The 16,131-nt window shown below is 43.5% G+C and overlaps 1 protein-coding gene across 1 annotated transcript in view; it reads left to right on the top strand.

Moving 5' to 3' along the window:
* Positions 1–16,131, top strand: part of CPEB1 (cytoplasmic polyadenylation element binding protein 1) — a 75,332-nt gene that overhangs the window by 33,448 nt on the left and 25,753 nt on the right. The window lies entirely within an intron of this gene.

A 16,131-nucleotide genomic window follows, 5' to 3' on the forward strand; every position in this document is an offset into this window, starting at 1 on the left:
CACTGCTTCTAGAGAAACTTCAATAGCCATTAGAAATAATACAGGAATAAAATGGGATTTCAACTCCAATCTTTAGAAGCAGCCATTCTTTTTTAAAAAACATTTATTTAATTTCTTTTCAGTGTTCCAGAACTCATTGTTTCTGCACCACACACAATGCTCCATGCAATATGTGCCCTCCACAATTCCCACCACCAGGCTCATCCAGCCTCCCAACCCCCTCCCCTCCAAAACCCTCAGTTTGTTTCTCAGAGTCCACAGTCTCTCGTGGTTCGTCTCCCCCTCCGATTTCCCCCAACTCCCTTCTCTCCATCTCCCCATGTCCTCTGTGTTATTCCTTATGCTCCACAAGTAGGTGAAACCATATGATAATTGACTGTCTCTGCTTGACTTATTTCACGCAGTAAGCAGACTTCTTAGTTGAATTCCCATTTGTTTTAAAATGGAACAGTTGGGGCTCCTGGGTGGCTCAGTGGGTTAAAGCCTCTGCCTTCGGCTCAGGTCATGATCCCAGGGTCCTGGGATCGAGCCCCACATCGGGCTCTCTGCTTGGCAGGGAGTCTACTTCCCTTCCTCCTTCCCTCCCTCCCTCTCTCTGCCTACTTGTGATCTCTCTGTGTCAAGTGGATAAATAAAGTATTTTTAAAAAATAAATAAAATGGAACAACTTCTTCTTCTTCTTCTTTTTTTTTAAACAGTGTTAGTCTTTTATCTTTTCCCTTGTTGAATTTCCTACTGACCTTCTTTTTCTCTTTGAGTGCAAATGCCACCAGAAACTCTGGAAAAACCAAACTGCCTGAAAGACCATTGTGATTCCTTCCTTTGTTGTGACGTTAAAAGAAAACATGTAGCTTTTTAATTCATTGTTACCTAGTTCCTGTGAATAAAATCCCACGAGGAGAATGTGTTAAAATGGGCTTAGACGGGCAGACGCTCCTCAGGGGCAGTTTTGACTCTTCAGGATGTTAATGATGGCCCGGAATAGTGACTGTCCTGAGTCACACCCGGGTAGCTCCCCGTCCCTGTGGAGGAAGGAGTGTGTGTGCGAGTCTGGTTTTGGAATTTGACTCCACCTTGAGCCTCTGTCCTTCAATTCTTCCCCGGTGAATACAGAATACTGGCTAACTTTTAAGTGTTCATTCTTAGGCACATCAGTTGAGTTTCTGTTTTTTACTAGCAGTTGGTCTGTTTCAGACAAAATATAACTTATGTAACTTTTTGTTGTGACCAAAGTTCAGAGAGTAGGAGAGAGAACAAATTTGATGTGCCCCCCCCTTTTTTAAAGGGAATTAATATTTAAAAGTAAGGGTCTCTGCAAACAGTGCTATAGTTTAAAGTGCTTTTAAACCTTAACTGAGCACTTGGGAAAATGTAGTCAGAATTTTTTTTAGAGTTTTGTTTTATTGTTTTAACCTTGAAGAAGAAAATAATACCAGCTTATTAATGTAAAGGAAAGGCTACCTGAATAGATCTCATCCTCAGAGAAAGTAGGCAGGGGTTATGAACTGAAAATTGATAGCTACTGGCTGTTTTTAATTCTTCTATTAGGAAAAAAGGTGCTTCAACTATCTAATAATCAAAGATGTTGTAAATCAGACACGATATTTGGAAAGTATACTTCCTCAGGGAAATCCTAACCTACCTTCCCCCATGGGGCCAGGAACCTTTTTTTTTTTTTTTTTAAATGTTTATTTTTAAGTAGTCTTTACACCCAACGTGAGGCTCAAACTCACAACCTTGAGGTCAGGAGCATCAGGAGCGGCATGCTCCGCTGACCGAGCCAGTCAGGAGCCCCAGGGCCCGGAATTTCCTTTGTGTACTGTTGTTTCATTATGTCTCTTCACTCCCATGGCAGCTCGCTGTGGTCGTGATTCTGTGGATTGCTCCGCACTAGAGTCACTGACTTGCAAATCTCTAAAGACAAGAGCTGTAGCTGGTTTTCCTCCCTCATCATACTAGCTGGTGCCTGACACATGAGACTCTCACTTAAGTACTTTTTTTAAACCTAACACATTGGCACAACTTGGAGTTGGATAACAGCAGTGTTGGTACAGGTGTTCACAAATGCATAGAAAATGATATCAGAGAAATCTATTTTAAACCACTAATCAGAGGAGATTAGAAGTGAGGATGAACAGTGCTGCAGGAATGAGAGTGAGCTTTTACCCTGTGCTTGTCTATTGTCTTGAGATACTACCTTGTCTGTCCGACCCGTGAAAAGCCTGTTCTCCGTGAGTGCTGGTGTGCCACGTTGGCATCGGAGAGCCCGCCCGGCCACCTGGGCTTCACCTTGCTTGAGTTTCCGTGTCAACACTTACAAAATGGATTTAATGCCTTCTCCATGTGTTCTTATTTTTTTCATTTTAATAATTTTAGTCCAAAATATTCAACATGTGATTTATATAAATATTAGGAGGTGTTTTATGATTCAAAATGCAGTGAATATATAGTTTAAAGTTTTTCATTGAGATACACTTGACATACAACATTGTGTTAGTATTAGGTGTATAACATCATTTGATACACGAATTTATTGCAAGAGTATATGCAGTTTATTCTAATGATCTGCATTGTATTTCACATTGACAGCCTATCTTGATTTGAAATGCAGATTTTCATCTGAAATAGTTTATGTATTTAAGTCTTATAAAATATAAATTTGAAAATGTAGATTAAAATCTTTAAGTGCTGAACCATACTGAAAGTGTTCTAATAAGAGACCCAAGTTGCCAGTTTTTTCATTTAAATGTTAATTCACTTCCCTAGTTGGAACAGCCACTTTTTAAGTGCCCAGTAGCCCCATGTGGCTAGTGTGTTCTGAATGTGACACAGCAGTCCCGGAGGCGTGTGGGACAGACTGGCAGGCCAGGGGGTGCCATCCGTCCTCTTGGCTTCACCTTCGGATTCTTGAGCCTGGCAGCCAATCCAAATTTGCTTATGTCCTTGGCTCTTGAAGTGAAATTTCTTGCTATCCTGTTTACTGTGGGGATGACTTTGTTGCTCCATACACTGTCCTCTTAGGAGATAGTCTCCGAGTTTGACCAGAAAGCAGAACCACAATGGTCATTATGGACTAAGGATTTGTTAGAGGACTTAGATATTATAGGACTTAGATTATGTCACCATGGAGGCAGGGAGGTGAAAGATCACAGAAACGTTACCGAGCAGGCCTCTTGAAGTACTGGTGTGCGTGGACAGTCGGGGCTCACAGGGCACTCTAGGAAGCGAGACACATCCGGCTGTGAGGGTCAGGCCTGCAGGGGAGCTGGTGGCCCCCCGAGGTGGGTCTGGGCTCTCTCTTGTCTCCAGGGCCAGTTGTAGGGCACGATCACAGATGTGGAGTGGAGGAGAGCAAGCAGGAGCTCGATGCCGACATCTTTGTGTCTGTCCCTCGCTGTGTCCAATTCTGCCGACCTCATGCTCCGATTTTCTCAGCCCAGCTACAGGTGAGCTTGGACTTGAGGGGAAGAGTACCGTGTAGAGGAGCTGTGGTAGAAAGTGGGAGGGGGGAACCAATCCTGAGACTCCAGTCGGTGGAAGGAAATGCACCTTATCAGATTATTCTAGAGCCTGTCCATGCATTCTGCTCTTTTTCTCGCTTTATGAAGTAGTGAATATGATGTTTAATTTCTAAAATCCTTGGTCTGTGTGATACCATCCCCATCTGCTGGAATGTCAGAGCTTTGCCGCTCAAAACTAAGCCTTGATGGTTTTGATCACAGGGAGGAAAACTCCCACTGTGGTGTGTGCATGGCAGCTTCTGAATGCAGGTCTTCTTATTTCTTCTTGACTGGAGAAGAAGTGAATACAATTATGGGGAGAGAGGGAACTGTGCAGAGGTCAGGGGTTCAAGCTGGAATCCACAGCAGGGAGGGTGTTTCTGCTGTGAAGTGAAGGGCTTGGACTAAGTGGGCTCCAAAGCCCCTTCTATTTTTAATATTCTGTGGCTTATTGTATTTAAATTATAATCCTATTTTGTATTGTTATTAAACTCCTAGTGTCAAATTTAAAATCTTCTAATATGGATTTTTCTTTGTAAAATTTAGAAATGTTTTTGAGTTTATTTAGGGGATAAATCCTAGTTACATTACCTAGTTACATTACCCTGTTTTTTAACCTATGTTTTTGTTGTTCAGTATGCTCATTGTAAAACAGACAAAGGGGAAACAGTCCTATGTAGTCCCACTGCTCAGGGATAACTAACATTTTAGCGTATCCAGTATTTCTCTAACACACACACACACACACACACACACACACACACACACACACATTTATTAAAGTGAAGGCTTTGTGAACACACTATGTAGTGATTTGGCTCTTTCTCTTATCTTTTAGAGTCATTGATTTTATATGTCTGTCAAAGTTACATAGCATTTTACTGTGCAAATACACATAATACGGGATTCTTAACCCAGATCCGTGGATAGAGTTCAGGGACTCTAGGAACTCGGATCTAGGTGAATAGATCTTTATTTTCACCAATGTTTACCTGAAATGTAGCATTTTTTCTATTGTAAACATTGGCAGCACATCACAAAATATCAGGGCATAATACTCTGGCAGTCAGTTAAGTGTCCGACTCTTGGTTTCAGTTCTGGTAGTGATTTCAGGGTTGTGAGATCGAGCCCTGCATCTGGCTTGATGACAGGCCTGCGCTCAGTGTGGAGTCTGCTTGTCCTTTTCCCTCTGCTCTGAACCCCCTTGCTTCCCCCTCAAGTAAGTAAAATGTTTGAAAACAAAACAAAACAAAACTGGTACGCCTTGGTGACTCAGTCCATTAAACGTCTGCCTTCAGCTCAGGTCATGATCCCGGGGTCCTGGGATCGAGTCCTGAGTCAGGCTCCCCGCTCAGCAGAGAGTCTACTTTTCCCTCTCTCTGCACCACCCCCAGTTGCACAATCTCTCTCAAATAAATAAAATCTTTTTTATTATTTTTTAATTTTTTATTTCTTTAAAGATTTTTATTTATTTATTTGACAGACACAGATCGCAAGTAGGCAGAGAGGCAGGCAAAGAGAGAGAGGGAGGCAGGCTCCCTGCTGCACAGAGAGCCTGATGTGGGGCTCGATCCCAGGACCCTGAGATCATGACCTGAGCTGAAGGCAGAGGCTTTAAACCACTGAGCCACCCAGGCGTCCCATCAAATAAATAAAATCTTAAAAAAAACCCAAATTATCACTATTTTACATATTTAACATTATTCTTAGAAGGTAGCAATAGGCTTTAGCAGACTGCTAAATTGTTCATTGTTTAAAAAGTTAAGAATTCCAAATTATTGGAGATCATTTGCTTACATAGGTGTCTGTTTTAAACACTAGTAGAAAGTACCTAAAGTTAAAACTTTTGGCTACATCTGTAGTTGTTTGGATCTAGAATAAATCTCTGGAAGTAAAATCCTTTATCTAATAAGTACCTTTCAGAGCTTTAAGTGGACTTGTCAGATCACTTTTCAGAAATGCACCAGATTAGTCTCTCCATAGTATATGAAAGCACCCAGTCCTTTTAAAAATAGCTGTTATGTTCTCTAGATCTGCTGTGGTTTGGCACTGTAAGGGGTCTCCAACTTGGCGTCCTGTTTAAGGAACTTGTGCAAACCCCAAATCTGAACAGGAGAACCTCACACTTGATTGTGTTTAGATCACACTAGTTTTCCATACAGCTCAGGCACAGCCTCCGACAGCATACTGTAGGCCAGGACCCTGGACCAGAGTTTTCAAGACCTTCTGTTTCAGATGCTGCCCCGCCGGGAGCCATAGATGAGGTGGAGCTGGACTTGAATCAGCAGTCCCCTCTTGCTTTCCACGGGGAAGAAGTTAAGTGGTCGCTTTCAAAAATGCTGCATCCACATGGCATTGGAGTCTTGAAAACACCAAAATGTGAACTTGACATTTCGGTGAAAAAGTGGGAGCTTGGGATGATAATAAGAGGGGAGAGAAGCGAGTGTTAAGAATTGAACCCTTGATAGGATGGGATGGGTTCACTTAAGTGGAAAAAAGAGAATCAACTAATAATTTATGGATGAAACAAGCCTGAGTTGGGACATGCATGAGTGCAGACCTGGCCTAAGAAAGTGTCCCAGGGTAGGAGGGAGGCAGAACAGCTTGGTCCCTGGATTTGGATCCCACCTCTGCCACTTAGTAGCTTTGTCACTTTGGTCTTCTCTGGGCCTTGTTTGCTCCCTAGTTGGGGGGAAAAGATTGAACCAAGTAGTCTTTTAGACCCTTTCCTGCTTTTCTTTGTGGCTGACCCTCATCTGGTGGTGGGGCATTAGGGACTTCTGTCCCAGAGATTCTCATCCCAATGGAGGTAATTACTTGTTTGGTCAGTTCTGGCTAAAGGGCCTGAATTATGCAGAACACTCCTATTGGCAAATGATCAAACACCTGATTAGAACCAGCCTTAGCAAAATGTGAGATGTGTTGGAAGGTTCTTGGTATATACCTCACAGAGAGAAAGAAGTGGCCGGAAAACTAAGCAAGGATGCTAAATCCAGGGCCTTCAATTTTGACAAGATCTTCTCTCTTGGCAGCCTCTCCCCAAGTGTGGGTTTCATTTTCTCCTTTTGCACAATTGCCCTCTTACCTGAGGAAAGGGATATGTTCACATTGTCTAGCATCCTGAAGCTAGGAAATGGTTCTTCCTCCACTATATCTAATAAGAAAAATCTCAGAAAGGACTCCCAGTTAGCTTGGTGTGATTTGTGTCCATACCTGGAATGGGTTGTTCTGGCCCAGGTTGGCTCCCATGTTCACCTGTGGACCATCACTGTGATCAGTGAGGCAGAATCCTGTGGGAAGATGGCTTTTGTCTAAAGGACCACTTGGATGCCATAAGAAGAAAAACAGTTCAAAGAAAATCCTGGTGTGGGGGAGATTTTTAAAACCATGGCCTAGGAGATGCAGGAATGGGGTAGCAGCAGTCTTGAAACGTGGGTTTGTATGCATCCCATTGATCTAAAACAAAACAAAACAAAACAAACCACCACCACCAATATACCCCACAATGAGATACCAATTCACACGCATTAGGATGGTCATTGTCAAAACAACAGAGAGGAGTGTGGGTGAGGATGTGGGGGATTTAGAACACATGTGCACTGCTGAATGCAAAATGGTGCTGCCAGTGTGGAAAGTAGTGTGGGTTTCCCCAAAATAAAACTTAAACGTAGAATTGCTATCAGTTCCACTTCTAGGTATATATGCGAAGGAATTGAACCCTTTTTTATACATCAGTGTTCACAGTAGTACTATTCACAGTAGCCAAAAGGTAGAACTAATGCAAATGTCTGACAGTTGAGTGGGTAAACAGAAAGTGTCTACATACAGTGGGATATTATTCAGCCTAAGGAAGGACATTCTGATACAGGCTACAATGTGAATGAACCTGGGAGATCCTACAAAGTGAACTAAGTCGGACACAAAGGACAGATAATATCTGAGTCTACTTCTTGGAGGCTCCTGAAGTAGCTGAATTCATAGAGACAGAAAGTGGTTACCAGGGACTGGAGATGGATGGGGCTTGTGGGGAGTTAGAGTTTAATAGGCACTGGTTTCAATTTGAGATGAAAGCTTTCTGGCAATACGTAGTGTTGACAGGTTTCAAATTGCAAAAATGCAATTTGAATTGTATATTTAAAAATGAATTGTATAGGGGTGCCTGGGTGGCTTAGTGGGTTAAAGCCTCTGCCTTCGGCTCAGGTCATGATCTCAGGGTCCTGGGATCGAGCCCCACATCGGGCTCTCTGCTCCGCAGGGAACCTGCTTCCTCCCTCTCTCTCTCTGCCTGCTTCTCTGCCTACTTGTGATCTCTCTCTTGTCAAATAAATAAAATCTTTTTTAAAAAATGAGTTATATAAAAAAAAATGAGTTATATATTTAAAAATGGCTAAAATGGTAAAATTTCATGTATAGCTTACCATAAAACAATTAAAAAATACAACGTACTTCTTGCATATATGTAATTTGATGTCATAAGTGAAAACGTGTCTGGAATAGACCTATTGATAACCTGTTATCTATCTGAAAAATATATAAGCCCATTCTTTAATGGTAGGACATTTTCCATGGTTCCTCTTCTCCTTTCCTCCTATCTCTAGTCTACTTCTATGGAATTTTATCCTAATGTGATATTTTACACTTACGGGTCTTTTGTTGATCATAGGCTGTACTTCTCTGCAAAAAAAAAAACAGTACATAAATTGAAGTTTTAAATTATTTTCTGTGACTAAATGGCTGTAAGTGTTCTGGATTGCTATGGCCTTTGATTGCTAGGACAATTGATTAAGACAATCTCAGTGTTACAAATTTTCATAAAATTTTCTTTAATAATTGTTTGTTGGAAGTGCTTCTTAATGAGATAGATGAGACATTTTAAAAACCCTTGTAATTTTGGATGACTCACTTATTGCTAGAATGACTCAGGGTTTTCAACACCAAATATATTCCCATTTTTTGTTTTTATAGATCTGTGCTCTGAGTAAACTTAGTCACATAAATAAATAGATGGGAAATGAGGGAGTTATTAGAGCAGCGTTTCTCAGTTGTTTGAACTCCTCGAGTTCTATGCAAAAAATCAGACATCTGTCATTATTTTTAGTCTTGTACTTGCTGACAGTTCCATTCACTCCTTCATATTTGTGACAAAGAAGGAACTGGAAACCGTCTAATTTGTGAAAAGATTTGTTACCTAAGTTATCAGTTACTGAATTTCTCAGTTTTTTGAAAGTGTACCGAGAGTACTTTATACAGGTTTTAGATAACTCCTGTGTCTATCGTTCTTTAACTTAAAGACCTTGTTTATCAAAAACATTGGGAAAATTACTGTTACCTTAAGGGGTGACTGAGTAGCTCAGTCATTGAAGCGTCTGCCTTGGCTCAGGTCATGATCCCAGTGTCCTGGGTTTGAACTCCTCATTGGGCTCCCTGCTTGGCGGGGAACCTGCTTCTCCCTCTCCCAGTCCCCCTGCTTGTGCCCTCCCCTTCCTCTCTGTCAAATAAAAAAAATCTTTAAAAAAATTAAAAAATACATCTTTGCCAAGAAAGTATCTTAAAATGCTTTTTATCTTACCACTTGCTTTAAGTATGTACTGTCAAAACCTTGGGTCTATAGATTCTAACTTGCTGTGCTTACGGAAAATGTCAACCATAAAATCTAACGAAGTCAGTTCTTACTGTCAAACCAATTAGTTCAATCAGACTTGCCTTTTGTCAGAAAAAGTCTGACTTAATTTTCCCCCGACATTTTATTATGAAGTTTTCTGACTTACAGAAAAGCTGAATGAGCTATGAAGTGAACCCCCATCCTGCACGCCGTCTGGAGTCTACAGTCAACATTTTGTCAGTTTGCTCTATCACGTACCCACTTAGCTATCCCTTTAACCGTTTATCAGTTCGTCGTACTTTCACAAGATGCTTCAAAGTAAATTGCAGACGTGGATATAATTCACCCCTAAGTGCTCAGTATGTACGTCATTAAGTAATGTTCAATATTTGTTTACAGTTTTTTGAGGTAAAATGTCTACGGAGTGAAATGCACAGATCCTGTATGGATCACTAGATGCATCCCTACAGACGCACAAAGCCAGCCCCATTCCCATCAAAATGCATGTATTACCATCCCCTCCCAAAGGTTCCTCCTTCTCTTCCCGTTATCTGTTAGCTCCCTCCGCTCTCCACCCCGTCTCCCGCAGAGGCAACCACCAGATTTCTTTTCACCATGTATTAGTTTTGCCTGTTCTAGAACTTCAGACAAGAGTATGTAGATAGGATTCCATTTATGGAAAGCTTCTTTCGGTGATTAAGATTCCTCCGTGTTGCATCTATCAGCTTGTTCCTTTTGACCGCTGGGTCCTACTCCCGTCAATACATTGCCACATGTTATTCCTCTGTTGATGGTCACTTGGGCTGTCTCCAGGTTTTGGTGGTTAGGAATAAGGCTATTGCTGCTGTTCAAGTACAGACCTGCTTGTAAACCCGTACTTTCATTCCTCTTGGTGGGGAGAACTAGGAGTGGAATTGTTGGGTCATAGAATTGTCTTCTGTTTAGTTGTATAAGAAATTCGAGACCTTTTTCAAAAGCGATTGCACCACATATAATAATGCATGGAAATTTTGATCGGCCACCCTGAATGCTGGCAGAATGTGGAGCCAGTCTTTCTAATTTCAGCTGTCTGGTGGGTGTGTAGTAGTTCTTGTGGTCCAGTTTGCATTTCTTTGACTAATGATGTTGAGTACTTTTTCAAGTGCTTGCTGACCAGTTGCATATCTTTGTGAAACACCTTTTCAATATTTTGTGCCCTTTTGAAAAATTTTTTTCTTTTATTTTTGAGTTAAGTTTTTATACACTTTACATACAAGCCACTTATTGATCTTATCTGTGGATATTTCCTCCCATTTCATAACTTGCCCGATTATTTTCTCAATGGTGTCTTGATGAACAGAAGTTTGTTTTTTTTTTAACTTTGATAAGTTCAGTTTATCAGATGTTTTTTCTTCAGTATTTTTTTAAGATTCCCCCCCCCCCCCCCCGCCTGCGTGGGGGGAGGGGCGGAGGAAGAAGCGAACTCTAGAGGGGGAGGGGCAGAGGGGGAGGGAGAAGCTCTCTACAGAGCAGGGAGCCCGTGTCCTGGGGCTTGATCCTAGGACCCTAAGATCATGACCTGAGCTGAAGGCAGAGGCTTAATGACTGAGCCACCCAGGCACCCCTGAAGTTTTTTCTAATGATCATTGCTTTCTGTGTCCTCTGTAAGAAACCTTTGGTTCTGTCCATTCCCCCACCCCAAGTCACAGAGAGTCTGTGTTTCTTTAGAGAAGCTTTAGTTTTAACTTTTTTAGGTCTCTTCGATCCACATTGAATTAATGTTCATATATGATGTGAGGTGGGAGGTCAAAGTTCATTTCTTTCCCATGTGGATATGTGGTGGCTCCAGCACCGTGTGTTAAAGGGTCTGTCCCCTGTGAACTGCTCAAAAGCCAGGTATATTGTTGGGCTCCCATTGACCACGTGGATCAATTGGGTGACAATTTGCTCTCTAACAATATTTAATCTTTCAGTATATGAACATGGTACATGACACTTTAGAATCTAAACATTGTTAATACTCATTTTAAGAAATATTATAAAAACCACTTTTTATTTTCATGGAAATAATTTGTGGACTTTAATTGAAGATTACTCAAGACTAAAATAAGCCAAGAATCTCATTTTTATGGTTGGGCATGGAAAGTCAGTCGTCGACTCTCCTACCTTAATACCTTAATCTGTAATGTGATACGATGTGTAACTACAGTTCTCTGTAAGCATTCCCTGAATGTCTTAGCTGTCCTGTATGCTCTCTCATCTAAACTTGTTTCACTTACGAGCACGCAGGTTGGCATTAAATTATTCTCTCCAGTGTGAACTTCCGGGGAGTTCTGATTAACTCAAGCTTAACCTTTAATGTTCGGTGAATAGTGTAAGAGAAAGTTAATAAGTAAGCCGAGGCCTGAAGGTTGGCTTTGATCTGAGAGGCCACAGGGAGCCATTGAAGGTACTTATTTAGTGGAGCGAACACCGTGAAAAAAGTGGTGTTGAGTAAGAATGCGGTGAGTTACCTGGAAGAGACAATTTGGGGGCAGAAAAACCCTTTTAAACTTGTGCTCCTCAGAGTGTGGCCAGCATACCAGGAGTGTTGACATTATTTGGGAGTGTTAGGACTGCAAGTTCTGGGCTTGACCCAGACCCACTGCATCTGAATCTGTGTTTCAGAAAGATGCCCTTGTCATTCGTGTGCCTGTTAACGTTCGAGGAGTCCTGCTCTGGGGAAGCCCGCAGCCTCCCTGACTTGTGAGGGTTAAGGGACGTAGAGCAGAGGAGTTGAAATGATCTTGAGATGTCTGACCCCTTGCATGTTTGTTCTTTCTCTTTAAGTTGCCAAAGTGGATTTTCAAAATCATCATTTTGGCTTTCTGGATGTTTGGGTGAGAAAATTGTCTTTCAGTCTTTTTAGAAATACATTCTTAGAAATGGTACTTTATAGGCTTGTTAAAACCTTAAGAACCATAAATCATTGACTTAAGTAGACTCAGCTGACTATAAAGTTAGTCATTTGAAAGAATCTCATGGGGACAAATGATCCAGTGTCCTCCTCTGCTGTTCCAGGGACTGGAATCTGGGGATGAAGTTGAGATTTTTGTAAAAGAGCTCAAGTGTGGTTGCTGAACAAACTATATGTGCTGCTTTAAGGCCAAAAGAGGGAAAAGAGGGGACAGATCTTACTTTTGCATTGTTGTGTTTGTGCAGTTACTAAAGGAACGTGCACTTTCAGCCCGCTAACCTCATACATTCGCTGTTGGTATTTTTCTGTGTTCCTTTACCAAAAGTTCCATCAGTGCACAGAATTGTCACGTTCTGGTCACGGTATAAATGCAGCTTTGTGATCTGTTTATGCCATTAGTGTATCTTCTTCCTCTCCAGGGGTTCTCCCTCCTCCTCCTCTCCCTCTCATCCCCGGCCTCCCTAGCTCTGACGTCTGGCTCCTCTTGGGCCCTTTTGCACATTATTTCCTGTTTAAGAGTTCACAGGCATTCCTCATTGCTCAGCTGAGCAGCATTTTGACATTCCAGCCTCTGTTCTTCCGTGGCTCGACGCATGCAAACATGTTTACCTTGCTTACCTTCTTCCCTCTTGCCTCCTCAAAATTAGGTCCCCTTTTCCCTAGGATCAGCTTGTGATATCTGCTCTGAGCCCAGCTCAGGCATCCCATGGGCCTCAGCCAGCTTTTTGCAATCACCATCAGCCCTTGGGCAATGGCTCCTGCCTTCATGGTGTCACAAATGAGGACCTGGCACTGCTCTCGTCTTACTCCCCTACTTGCCAGAAAGGACTTTAAATTTTTGAACCAAATTAAGAAACTTAAATCAGAAGCTTTGTATAGGTATGGATAAAGAAAACTTGTAGGAAAAAGAATTTAAGAGAGAGATTGTTCAAAAGGTTGCCTTAGAGTGAGAATTTTCACTTCATCTCACGCTGGTTACCAGCCTTTAGTACCTCAGAGTGCCCAGCTGGTGCTCGGCAAGAGATTGTGAAGACTAGCATCCAGTAAAAAGGGGCAGGTTCCTGTCCAGCATCTGCCCTGAGTTTGAGAAGCAAAGAAAAGCTTTGGCTCAGTGAAATTAGCCTTTGAGACCTCTTCCCTCGAGTTAGCGTGGTTGAGAGTGTACTTCTCCAGCTCTCTGCACAGAGGGAAGAGGTGAGGCAGGATGGGAAGTTGGAGAGATGGGATCAGGCAGCCACTGGAGAGGACTGAAAGGTTTCTGGAGGGGCCCCTGGCCGGTACAGTCAGTATAGTGTGTGACTCTTGATCTTGGGGTCATGAGTTTGGGCTCCATGCTGGGTATAAGGATTTCTTTAAAAAAAAAAAAAAAAAAAAAAGGAAGTCTTTTTCTTGAGTAAAATGTTTCTGAACACAACTGGCTGCAGATGGAGTGATCGTGCCCGTTTACCCGCCGTCTCTGTTGAAGCCTCCTGTCCTGGTACCAGTTTGTTTCAACTGAAGTATCACTAACCTAGTGCATGGTGTTAGTTTCTGGTGTACAGCCGAGTGATTGGACAGTTCTCTATGATACTCCGTGCTCGCCACGGTAAGTAGCGGTGCCGTCTGTCCCCATACGTCACCTATGGTATTGTTGACTGTTTACCCGATGCTGTACTTCTTGTCTCTGTAACTGACTTTATTATTTTTATTATTTTTTATTTTTTTAAAGATTGTATTTATTTATTTGACAGACAGAGATCACAAGTAGGCAGAGAGGCAGGCAGAGAGAGAGGGAGAGGGGGAAGCAGGTTCCCCGCAGAGCAGAGAGCCTGATGTGGGGCTTGATTCCAGGACTCTGGGATCATGATCTGAGCCGAAGGCAGAGGCTTTAACCCACTGAGCCACCCAGGCGCCCCTCTGTAACTGACTTTAAAATTGGATGTTTGTTCTGGTATGGTTATTAAAATTTGCCCCCTTTCTCTCTCAAAAATGCCTTGGTTTGGATGATAAATTATACAGTCACCCTACCGAAAATAGAACACTGATGAAACACTTTGTGTCAGGCAGTGTACCAGACACTTTAAGCGATCCTGAAAGGGAGCTGCAGTTGCAGATAAGGAGAGGCTCAGAAAGGCTCAGTAACTTGGCCAAGATCGCACAGTGGCAGACCTCGTGAGCAAAAAGCAAGATCCATCAGACGTGTAAAGCTATTTAACTTTTCCCAGCCTGTTGCGTTAAGCATTTAATGGGTATGGGCTCCACTGATTTTTAGGATCTAGTGAAGGAATCCTGCAGTGGTGGTGAAAACCTTTTTCTGGAAGAAACCATGGCATGGAGAATGTCTGGATGAGGCGAGGGGGAGGAGGTGATGCCTACAGTGGGGATGCTGGGAGTGAAGGTCAGGTTGTATTTCGATCCTGGAGTGCCCGGACACCCTTAGGCATCAATGTTCTCAAACTGCGCTGCTGCTTGGGCCTGGGTCTGTCAGCTCAGATTGGGTGGGAAGGTTGTGGAAGTGGCATAGGTAGTATCGCTCAAACTTTCATGTGCATACATATCAACTGGGAATCTTGTTAAAATGTAGATCCTTTCTGTAGGTCTGGGGTGTGGGGTGCATTGAGATTCTGTATTTGTAACAAGCCCCCACGATGCTGGTGCTGCTGGTGGGCCACAATAGACTGTGGGCAGCAAGAATATAGTTGACGATCAGGTTCCCTTTGCCAGGGGCATGGGGGTAGTCAGGAGTACAAAACCCTCACTTTAGAGGTTGGGGTGGGGATAGGGGCTTCTGGGCACAGTTGACCTTTTTGTGGGGTGGAAGGGACTATATGGACAGCAGGATTAGGGGTGAATGGGTATTTAAATATGGATGTTTTTAAAGGTAGCATTACATTTTTGTAATTAGTACGTACAGATTATTTTTTAAGTATACTTTTAGCTTGTGCGAAGTGTGGGCATCGAGCAGCAGGAGGGAGTGTTCTGGGGTGAGGGCAACACCGGCCTGGTGCAGTGGTGAACGGGGCTTTAACAAACACAGACCGCGAGCAAGCAGTGTCTATAGCCAGACAGGAATAACGTGGATGGATGACACAGCAGCAAATCTCTAAAAAATCTCTAAAAAAAAAGAAAAAGAAAAAAACCACCAAGGGGAGGAGTCCCTCCCACGGACCGGTCATTTCTCCCCTCTCGGCTATGCCTGAGTGCCCCAGGACGTGAGGGTGTACAGTGCAGGGAGCTGTGGCTGGCTTCTGCAGCTAACAGCATTACCCCTGCTTCTGCCCACCTGGGACCCTGTCACAGGCGGTCCCAGGTGGGCCGGCTTCCTGTATCTGGTTACTCCTTGTAGAACACAGGAACAAGCGAGGTGGAGAGCTTCCCACCTGGTCTAGGTGGGAGCGGCCTGCCTGCTGAGGCTGGGACTTGGCTCTACCTTCTTCTTTGAGGGGGAAGCCTTGTGACTACAGGTCATGATGGAAAAGGACTGATGGGAGAGAGCACATTGGCAAAGAGAAAATGGCGGAAGTTCCACCATCTCCGGGCAGAGCTGGACTTTGTTGCTGGAGCTGTGAGTGGTCACAGGAGTAGGGCCTGGGTCCTGGGCAGCACCCCTGAGTGAGGCATCCATGAGCCTTCTAGCTGGCCGGTGTAGCTCTGAGTGCTCCTGGAAGGCCAGAGAGAGAGTATCAGCAGAGCCGGGTGGGGGGAGCTCCTGAACACTGGATGTCTGATGAGGCAGAATATGGTTGGGACCGTTTCTCCTCCTTCTGTCTCTCCTGTTTTAGCGGTGTCGCCCCAGTCTGTCCTTGTGGTTGCTGGAGGGTGGGGGAGCTGGACCTGACTGATCTGCTTATGACTTGGGCCCATCCTCCTGGGGTGAGGGAACGCTGGGGACCGGGATTGTCCTGGTGAGGGCAGTACTTATCTGGGCGTGTGGGTTGTGGGACACACCTGAGCAGCCCGGTGGTTCCCTTCCCTCTGCCACAGCTGACCCTCTTTCTCTGTGGTAAACTGCTCCAGACAAGCCTGGAGCACCAGGGGCTGTCCCCCAGGGTCCCAGAGTGCTGCGTTTTTCCGAAGGTGATCCTGTTCCCGTGGTAAACACTGCTGTGTCAGGG

Source organism: Martes martes (assembly GCF_963455335.1).
Source record: "Martes martes genome assembly, chromosome: 7".
Taxonomy (NCBI): domain Eukaryota; kingdom Metazoa; phylum Chordata; class Mammalia; order Carnivora; family Mustelidae; genus Martes; species Martes martes.